We start from the raw sequence: 10,982 nt of genomic DNA on the forward strand, positions 1-10,982 counted from the left end.
AGGCTCATAGGAGGAAGTGATGCCAGCATTCTTTGTGCAGTCGGGTGCCAGCGTAGCACCAAGTAGGCCGCCTGAGAGAAGCATCGACCCTCGATGAAAAGACAGCTGCCTGAGCTTGAACCTCCACAAGGTCACTGAAGACGATAGCAGAATGATGGATGAAAGTCAAGCCAGTCATGATTTTTTTAAAACTTAAAATAGTCGTTTCAAAGACAGTTTATTAAGGTTTGCACAATTTGTCGCGGGTTTTCTGCAAAGAAGTTGTAATGATGGTGAAAGTTTGAAACATCCGCACTGTGAAGTCAGCTTTAAATGAGATATGAGTATATCAAAGCAAAAATTAGCATGGAGGAAGTTTGGAGGTGCTAATGACTTTGACTGTCCCTGTGGAAAGGCTTACTGTTCCCGAGAAGTTGTGTAGCAACACACACTGTCTCTCTGTGTGTGCGGTGCAGGAGCAAAGAGTGATTCACTAGTTAATAAATCATGCCAGATGAGTTTATCATGGAGATACAGAAGCTCCTCTGGGTCCTGAGCTAAGTGTCTGGGAGCTGGTACAACACATGATGAAATGCCGTTGTCATGTATATCATTTTTATAGCCGCTAACGATTTTTTTAACTTATTTATTATTATAATTATTTATTTATTTATTTTGACCTTCGTTGCTTTGAAAAGGGGCAGGATGAGAGTATCAAATATCCCAATGTATTGCTTTAAGGAGGACTTACCAAACTTGGCTTACTCTCAGTGCCACAATACCTTTTTTATTTATTTTTTTGAAATCACTTTTATCGGCTTAATCCTATTTGATTATCTGCTGGCAACAAATTAACCTTTTTTTTTCATTTGTTTACTGTAATTGAGTTCTTCGATGAGTACTTGGCATTTTTGATGAACTTTCTCATCATCTCTACTTTCAGCGGGGCATTGATAACATCTCCCCAGTGTGCTTGAAGATGCTCTTATCTTTCATGCTGATGATGCAGCTTGTCATCCGATGGTTGTGTGCTCGGATAAGTATCGTTAAATTAACTTGATAAGCTTCGATCGTAATTTTTAACAGCGTTCTTTCAGTGGAAAAAAAAGAAAAGAAAAAGAAAGCTCTCCATTAGGTCATTAATATTTCTGTCACCTTATTTTGTGACCCTTTTTCTTGGCAAATCTTGTTTTAAGACGAAACACTTTGGAATGACTTTGGAGGCAGTAGCGGGCAGCGCACCTCCTTCCTCCTCTGTGGGTAGAAAAGTCAGTGTAATGGCTATCTCAGCTCATGACTTGGCAGAACAAACATTGGTCTCTTAACATCTCGGACTTATTATTTTTAGCTCTAGCCAGTGCTGAGCGTATCCCGCTTACAGGTAGCACGATTGGCGATATCAGATGTGGAAATTAACGTAAGGGGAAGCCAGCCCACACTGCAAGTAGGCTGCTCTGACCTTCAATAAAGCAAAAACTTGACCTGACCATTTTACCCCCTTTGTCACTCTACGGGCTTCTCAAATTGACGGCCTTGTAACATGATTCCTGTAAAATATATAATTTTCTGACATTGTTTTTTGACGTTCTATCTGTCTATCTGCGGTCCACATTTCATTATTCTGTGTTGATTAATTAATATTTTTAAATGAACTTTTCTCTTAACAGCTCTTGATTTTAACCACAGCATATTTCATGTTGTCATGAGAATAAAAATACATATAATACATAGTTGTATTTTATATGTCAGAATGTCCAGTATTTCAAACAACATCAGAGCCCCTCTCCATCTGCAACACCAATACGGCAAACATCATGCCATAGAGCCCCCATTTTGCCATTAAAACACTGTATTTTATACCAGAAATGGGCACGTTTAGTTCCCCCCCTGCGAAGGCCAGAAAGTTTTAATCCATAGTTCCCGAGGTCCAGAATGTGTGCGTGTGTGTGTGTGTATATATATAAGCAAAGCTATGAAAGCCAAACTATACGTAGCACAAATTCTGAATAATCTGTTATACTAAAATGTGTAAATTCCATAAATTTCAAGTGCATAATGTAATCATCGCTAATTCAATTGAATGAACAGACTAAAATTTCTCCATTGAGTGAAAAAAACATTTTATGACTTGTATTGAGCGCACCCATTTCCATAACTCGTGCACTTCAAATGAACTTTCATTAGCTCTAGTACCTCCCCTTATATTGTTTTTAAGTTAGCAACAATAACGTATTTGCCAGATTGGTGTGTGGTAATGTAGTGAATCATATCAAAACAGACTAAATTCAGTGTGACCCTTACATACACTCAGTTGTAATATTTTACTATCTAAAAGATGCACTTGTTGTGTTTGTGTGTATTTCAGCAGTTTTTGTAAAATACCTTATTTGGGGTTTATTCTATATTTCTTCTAATACTCCCACTCTCACTCGAGCTTTAAAGTCCCTGCTGATGCTTTGGACTCCTTCTAGTAATGAGATAAAGTTTAGTACACGGAAATGAAGTGATAATTCTCAGGATGCATTTCCATAGGGAGCTTGGAATAAATTTGGCAAAATGTTTATGATGCCAAAGACCGGGGTCGGCTTCTCATTAGCCCATCTTCCCAGTTGAAGTGTTACAGCGCCATTAGTCTTTTGGGTTCGTCTTCAAACGATCCCATATTTATACCCATCAAATGCCAGTGACTGCCCCGCGACACCCCTGTGTGCGTTTGCAGGAACTTGCTTAGTTAAACGCCTCAGAATAAATGCAGGAATGTGAGCTAAACTTGACGAGATCAAACACACTTGTGGATGCACAGACGCTGGCCACTGTTCTAAGTGCGCTGCATTATTTATGTACTCCATCATGGGCTTCCTAATGAGAGTCTGGTGGCTGTTTTTCTTTTTTTTTTTTTTTTTTTTTTTTTTTTTTTTTTAAAGAGTTCTACTGATGGTAATCACTGTGACCCGTACTTAGGTATCTGGACAAAGTGTTGCCTTTATTGTGCATTGAAAGCAACGCTACATATTTTAGGGATTTCTTCAAGTTAGACTACGCAAGGGTCTTGTTTTTCTTTTTGGCCTGTCTCCATCATAGTTTGACGTTTTTAAAAGTGTGACTCTTGCAGATAGAATCGTGGGAAGAAAAAATGAGAACATTAATTTTCAACTGCATGCTTGGTTTCTTCAAGAATTCTTTTTTTTGGAATAATTTTTCGCCATTATGTGTTAGAGGCCACTGTGTGATATGCTGCCGACTCGACGCCGCCACTGGAGGGTCTCTCTCTGCCACATCACATGGCAAGGGCCCTGTGGTTCAATGCAAAAAATGACTGCTGGCATTGTAATAAACCAATGCAACAAAATAAGGATTATCACCCAGAGGCACGCTGGTTCAGTCGAAGGACGCTGAACCAAAAGGCTGAGCATCCATCCTATTAACACACATCACATATCCCTTGAAGAGTAAGCAGCAGGCTGCAGTCGAGCATGTTGTCTTCATCCTTGAATCAGAGCTGGCAATAACATATTCAGACTGAAGGGCCTCAATTAGACACTTTAAAACTCTGTGTAATTGGTGTCTTGCTGCAGATTGCCTGTGGATACGAGGCGCACAAATTAATGCAGCCCGACTTTCTGTCTGTGGTGCTGTGATTGTTGTGGAGCGCATTTTTAACAGGGTAACAGACTTTTGGATTCATGAATTGTGGGCTCAGCTTTGTGTACTGTACTGATTGTGTGAGCTATGTTTTAGTAGAATTTGATCCAGTATTTAGAAAATTCATAGCCTCTATGAGTTTTCCTATCCACACCACCATAATAGATTTGACAGCAAACAATTTGAATGAGAACGTTTGTGGCAAAAATGAAGGCATCAAGAATGTCACTTGGCCTGACAAAGCATATCCAGAAAGGAAACGTTGCATCTCGTGACTGACTCATCGGGCCGTGCGGCACTTGACGCGCACACGGCAAAAATTGTTGCTGCGCGTAGAATCCCGCAGAGATCATCTCTCATCTCAGCGTTCCCCTTAGTTCTACATACCATCTACGCCACCGCCTTCTTGATTGATTTTGCAGTACAATTAAACGTATCATCTGGTCATCTAGGTCCATTTGTTCTAGCAGACACTGTTCCACGGTCGACATTGTTGTTGCTTTGTTCCTTGTTCCTTGTAAAAACGGCTATCGCAAATGGTAGACGTAAAATGCAGAGGAAACTCCACCCTGTGGTGTCCTAGCCAATACCAGCCGTAGCGACACACCCGACTTGGAGGAGAACTGCAGGACATTTTCAAAACAGTGCGTGTGGGTTGCGCTCGAGTATAAAGGTAAACCGCGCGTGGGATAGCCGCAGTGATGTCAGCGCGGTCGCCGCCCGCGTGAGTATAAAGAAGCCTTAAGTCCTAAAAGGTCCATATTTTTGTGAAATCTCAAGAATCATGATTTTCAAGCATACCCTTCTAACACGTTTTGACTGTGTTTTTTGTCGTCCATTGTGGTGCTTTATAAAGGTAAAGGTAAAACCTCTGTCACTGTCCAAATGTTTATGGACCTAGCTGTACACATCGATGAAACTTTGTTTCTGTAGTTTTTGAAATGCTCACACACTATCTCAGTATTGTTTCACTATGTATTTTTACTTGAAAGTGAATGAGAGGTAAGCAATTAAATGTTCACAGATCAAAGCAATACAATTTTAAACATGTTTGTTTCTTGTTTGAGGTACATACATCACATGGTTTTACTTAGCTTTGCTCTTTAAAAGGATGACTGTAATAATGGAGGGAAAAAAGAACATCTATTATTCCATGACAGACACACATGACTCATGAATCCCAGAAACTGTTTTACAATCAATCACTAGGTTGGATCCGGACAGATGCATCTGGAGGAAAAAAAAAAAGAACACTGACTGAATAAACTGGTGTTAGGGAAAAAATGGTTTTGTTATAAGTCCGGTAATGAACGGTGGTACTTCCAAGTTACTGTCAGTATTTCAACATTTGTGTTATTCTAACAGTGTCCATGAGCTAGAGTAGGAAAACAACCTGGTCCTGGTTTCCGCTGTCAGACTGAGCTGAGGCCTCTGTTGCGACCATGCAGACGGCACTGACCGCTCTCCAATCCAAACATGTCAGCTTCACTGTGTCGAGCACAAGCGGCTTCACCGTTCATCCCTCACAACCCTGACACATGTGCAGAAAAGTCTCAACTCTGACTCTGTAATACCACATTCCTTTGTTGGACGTTCCAGAAGCTCCCAGGGGGCATATGGTTAGTGGCCTAGACCTTGCTGTGTTACCTTAGTTAAGGAGCAGCTGGGGTCCATCTCAGGAAGAGGGTGCCATGCATAGATCAGAGGCTGACCCCTGTCTCTGGGCCTCCATGCTGGCAACTTTATAAATGTTGCAGCGGAGTGCCTGAGCAGAGACGTTGCTTCACCTTGCCAATGTGCCGCTGCTTCTCATCAAAGCAGCTGAGATGTGGTCAAGCAGATGCCGATACCAAAACTCCTGGGGTCTACTTTCGTTTTATCCCCTGTGTACAGATACAGCAATGAGGATTAGAGCACCCGGGCTTCCATCATCTCTCTCTCTCTCTCTCTCTCTCTCTCTCTCTCTCTCTCTCTCTCTCTCTCTCTCTCTCTCTCTCTCTCTGTCTCTCTGTCTCTCTCTCTCTCTTTCTCTCTCTCTCTCTCTCTCACACACACACTCACTCACTCACTGTTAACAATCCCTTTATCGAAATCCTGTCAGCACACTGCTTTGTGTTTTCCATTAGTATTTTGTTGTGGTGTGCATCTTGAATGGCTCTTTACGCTTCCAAAACCACAATCTGGCAGGCGTCTTTAGAAATAAGGTGATACGTCCAATACTAATGAGGGCTCTTTCTAAATAAACTTGCACTGGCACCTGTCACAATCACAGTTGTGCTTTGTTTTCTCACCATTCCTTCTTTGCACCATGACAAGTGGTTGGACAAACGGGCACAGGCGAAATCACACAACTAAGGGCCGAATTGACTAAGATTTCAAATGGCTGGCGCTAAATTAGTGTTCACTCATGTTTACATATTGTGCGCGCTGTTGGCAACAGGTGTAAAAATGGTGGCACTCGCTGTATTAAAAAGAGGGGTTTGCGCTTTACGAAGCTATGATGGTGTTCACCATGGAAAATTGAGGAGAGCACTGCTTGCGCAAAATGAAGTCACGTGATGGAATTGGAAGTGTTAGTGGAAGAGGCAAAGAAACATTACCAGTTACAGAAAATAAATCTATTTCTCCAATAATTTTGATGAAGCAAGCAATCACATAAAAGCCATGTTTTGTTTGATTTAACTCATCTTGAGTATACATGAACTAGGTGCATCTGCCAATCCTGTGTAACATTGCATTTAAAACTTGGGATAGTGCTTACGAAAAACTGCTCGTGGAGAGCCAGCGCCAATTGTCACTGTGTGCTAAATTTAATTGATCCATACGCAAGGAAATACAGAGTTGAAACCAGTTTTGTCAGATATGGCTTGACTCCCTTTGATTTACAGGCTGCCCTACTTTCATCATTCAGAAGCTCTGAAATTGCATTGATCAATACATATGTCAAATTTTGGGTTGTTTCTGGCATTTCAAAAATGTTTACATGAGTGGAGAAGGTTTCCTCGCCGCCTCTCATTTCACTTGGGCTACGCTGGCACCACTGTGCATGCCAGTTTGCACTTGCCTCACGCAGAATTTAAAGACTCAAAATCAGCCACTGCAGTTCATCTCAGTTTGGTTGAATCACATTGCCTGTGCTGACTTCATCTATTTCCATAAACCCCTCCAACAACATGCAAAATGAACTTCAAGGAAATCCTGTGTTAGTAGATCAGCTTTCATATACACCATGTTTATGTGAGTAATCAAGTTCATGCCCGTTTTTGCATGATTACAACTTTAGAAAATTGGGCCTGAAGTGTGAAGGTTTTAATGTGTGTAGTCTATAATTGGAATGTCAAATGTCAAAGGTTGGCAAGATTCCTTTACAAATTGCAAACTCGAAATTTACCATCGGTAGCTTAGTTGTTCACAAATAGTGCGATTTGGTTTCGTTCCGTATGGCACATTTTTTATGAACTATCCAAGCGCCAACAGTCCTACTTTTAAGTACTCTTTGGTAGGGGGACCAATAGTGCCGTACAGTTTGCTTGTGTAGGGTGGAGCTTTACAGGCTATTGTCTGTTGAGAATACTCACGTCTTTATTAGAATTGAATATTAAAGTTGAATGGGAAGAAAAACACAAAGCACCATTGGAAAAATGGAGACAAGAATTATTGCTTTTTGTGTGGTTGTTGGCGAATAATGACAATGTGCAAGAATGCCCTTTTTTCTTTGCCGAATTCATGTATAGGCAAATAGAAAGGATACTATTATGTATCACTATCACTATCCTGCCCTGATTGGGATTTACTATTTCGAACACAGTGTGGCAAACTGAAATAAAGGTAATAAAGGAAATAAAGACAAGCAAAGTTCCATTTCCTTTGTCACATGGAAGTGTTGAGCAATCATTGGCCTGCGGTGCTGCACTCCTTCAGTCCCACACACTTGCAGTTGGTGCCCAAATAGAGGATGCCTATTTGGAGTACTTTAAGGATCGATGTTATTTGTACCCCTCACAACATTTGACAGTACAAACACAAAAAAGGCTTCTTGCATAGTCAGGAGGGGATCTCCCTTTCTTTGTTGTCTTTGATTTAAGCATATCAATTTCTTGTTTCTGATAATGAAAGGTGATGTGTGTGTGTGTGTGTGTGTGTGTGTGTGTGTGTGTGTGTGTGTAAATGAAAACAAAGGTAGCTTGACGAGAGTCTCCCGTGAGTGCAAGGTGGCCCTTGCCCTGTAGAAAGTGCTGGATGCGTACACTGCCCACTCGCTGACTAAGTAAAGGCTACATTTACATAATTATCTGTTTAATTGGTGTGCCTCTGCCAGCACACTACCCCCCATCCCTGACTTGTTTTTTTTTTTCTTTTTTGGTCCACATGAAATTTGTTACGTTGATATGGGGGCAGAGATTACACGCAAAGCAAGCAAACTGCCAACTCATTGCTTTCTTCTGCTTAACCTGATAATGCTTTCGGCCTGTAAATGCTTCTCTGCCTACGCATGTTTTTGGAGATAATTTGTGAAATTTATTATTAAAACATCATGGCGCAGAAATTACAAGATTGCAGGGACTTTATATCATTACTTTTGAGATGCAGTGGTTTGTCTACAGAAGTCTTAAAATTAGAGATTCAACTCAATATTTCGGGAAAATTTCGGACGCTTTAACCGTATGGGTATTTGTCACATACTGTATATGATTACAATTAAAAGTGTTAAAATATTTCTTCCAAAATTACCTTTACAGTTAATAAAGGTTTTATGATGGAGGCAGTTTGACCCCAGAAAATATTTTTATTGCCATTATTTCCTCTTGATTTTTTTTATTTTATTTTGAAATCTAAACAAAATCTGACCCTTGTCCAGAATCAATTTTGTTCAACCTTAGCGATGCCATCCATTCAGATTTTGAGGAGAAAGGAGGATGCTCACGAATGTTTACTGCTAAACACAGTTAAGTAATATTTCAATGCCAGTGCTGGGGTGTGCAAAGCACCTTATTGATCTAGGTTATTGTCATGAAAAGGAATAATTAAGGCCACACGTGAGACTTTTTGATCAAATCGTTTTGGATAAGGGGATTTTCTCTCGGCTCAGCAAGCGACGCGGCGGGGTCCCATCTGCGTTTTACAGTCCAGTGACAGTACAGGAAGCATTAGTACCTCCTCCCCCGTATCCTAAACACCCCGCAACACAAACACGCACACACCTCCATCCTCTTTTTATCTCCCAGGCTTCAGCTGTGGCCCTGTCCAAACTCTACAGCAGAACAATCAACGAGACGCATGCAATAAATATTTTGTAAAAAGAACTAGAAGAAAAACCCCAAATGGTCAATTTAACTGCATCAATCCCTAGGAACCGTCTGGAAAGCAAGCTAAATGTATGCCTGCTATCCTGTTACTGTCGGCCTGTGCAGACATAAAGGTGTTTGTGTAATTCATTTTCGGTAATAACACTGTGGCTACACCGAGTCGCAGTTCAAGTATGCACATATCATTTCTCCTCAAGCCATTTTACCATAGCGGCAAATGCAGTATTTAGGAGGAACTATGCAAGAGACTGTCGGATCACTGACTGTGTTCACGCTGACGCTGCCTCAGCTCCGAGTGTTTGCCGTGCGGGCTCCCTCGGTGGAGACGCTTGCACTGGGTCTGTGTGTAGGCTATCAGTGTTGGGTAGAGGGCTGCTTTGAAAGCGACTATAGTGCGAGTGTTTGTGCCCACTGCTGCTGCCGCATTCGGCGTGCCGGGCAGCCTCTGATCAGCCTGAGCCTTGCCTGCAGAGAGCTGGCACAGTCTCCAATCCTATTCTATGTTCAAAGGTAAAGCGGACCTCTCACAGCCCCCCGCTCCCCCTCGTCTTTGATGTGCTCTTCAGCACCACAGTCGTATCGCTGCCACTGCACATCTCCTGGCAGACGACACGAGCCAGTCCGAAGCGAGCTGCGGGAAGTGGGGGAGTGTGTTGGGCACCCTCTGTTTGCGAGTCACAATGCATTTCTACAGACATGCTTCACATTCAATTGCTGTTTCTTGAGCCTATTTTATTTATGAGTGGAACAAAAACAATGGGTGCCCAAAGTAGAGAATTAAACGGGTAGCTAGCTTCATTTAAGCCCGCAGCGCTGGTTGGTGGAGAAGCAGAGTTAGGATTAGCAGAAGAACAATGGCTCCATCACAATGAACATCCTCCTCCATCGTGCGTATCGCCGCTTCAGAGGCATGGCTCACCTAAAGCATCGAAATGAGCTCAGTCCACCCTGTTTGCTCATAAGTCTTTGCTTCATAAATGACATTTAAGAAGCGTGCTATAAATCACCTGATCTCATTTATCACCCCTGGCTTCCAATCCCTCAACAACCATTTTGCAGATCGGGTGTACAAATGAGCTGGAATACGAATGCAAATGATCTCAACAAGGGGTTAAATTTGACATCAACTGGCTTGTTATGCGCTGCAGAAATGACTGTGTGTGAAACAAATGAAATCAAATGCATTTTGCCTCAAAAGGTGCATGACCACTGGAGCATCTCCAAGGAGTTTCTGTCTTAATGATTTATATCGCCCCAAAAACCTCTGAGAATTCACAGTTGAGGGTGATATTCACGCTATTGCAAATGAGTGTCCCCCGGACGCCTAATGAGGGAGCTTGCTTGTTCTGTAAAATAAATCCATTTTTACTGTTACACTCTCTTCTGGATCACGGAACACCTTTTCTAAACACGCTCTCTTCATCGTCATGAGGGTTGAGGTATTCAGGCTTCAAGATGGTGAATGATGAATCAGAGTGCAAGGATTGTTTATTATTGGTTGCCATGCATACAAAGCAGCGGCTATTGAAAAGGCATTATTTAAACGCAGGGACACACCCAGGCTACAGTTCAGTGTGGAGTAAGGTCAGTGCAGTTACTCAGAGATGATGAATACAGTGAGGATTGAAAGAGACATTACATAAAGTTTGTTTCCTGTCTGACGCCATCAGGTAATGTTCGTCAGCTTCGCACATGCACTAAATAATCATGCCGTGTGTCAGTTTTCATCTGCCACGCTCTCAGCGTAAATGCTTACCTGGCTTGCCGCTTGACAAGTTGTCATGTCAGCCTGGAACCATCGCCAGTGGGATTTCGAAAGAGATTTGCCTCCTGCCACACCCATCCTCTTTGGTGGGCTGCCAAAAAAAATAGAGTTGTGATGTGGAAAAACACATTGAAAAGCAGTAGTTAATCCTCTGTGATAAGCTTTTTGTCAGCTGTTCCTGTGAGTGGAACAGTCGAGAGAATTCTTGCACACGCACACACGCACATCCATATTGCAAAAGTGATGTCTGTGCAATGGACACATGAGAAGGTATGGTAGATCCTGAGAGA

At 41.9% G+C, this 10,982-nt stretch overlaps 1 long non-coding RNA gene across 1 annotated transcript; it reads right to left on the minus strand.

Annotated features, from left to right (window-relative positions):
- Window positions 1-2,918: 2,918 nt before the first annotated feature.
- LOC133478227 (uncharacterized) lies at window positions 2,919-10,723 on the minus strand. Its single transcript, XR_009788623.1, has 3 exons — window positions 10,684-10,723; window positions 5,015-5,504; window positions 2,919-4,851 (listed from the first exon to the last, which is right to left on the minus strand). It is a non-coding gene; the product is annotated as an uncharacterized LOC133478227 (long non-coding RNA).
- Between the last annotated feature and the right edge of the window lie 259 nt (window positions 10,724-10,982).

This window comes from Phyllopteryx taeniolatus, chromosome 5 (genome assembly GCF_024500385.1).
Source record: "Phyllopteryx taeniolatus isolate TA_2022b chromosome 5, UOR_Ptae_1.2, whole genome shotgun sequence".
Lineage (NCBI taxonomy): Eukaryota > Metazoa > Chordata > Actinopteri > Syngnathiformes > Syngnathidae > Phyllopteryx > Phyllopteryx taeniolatus.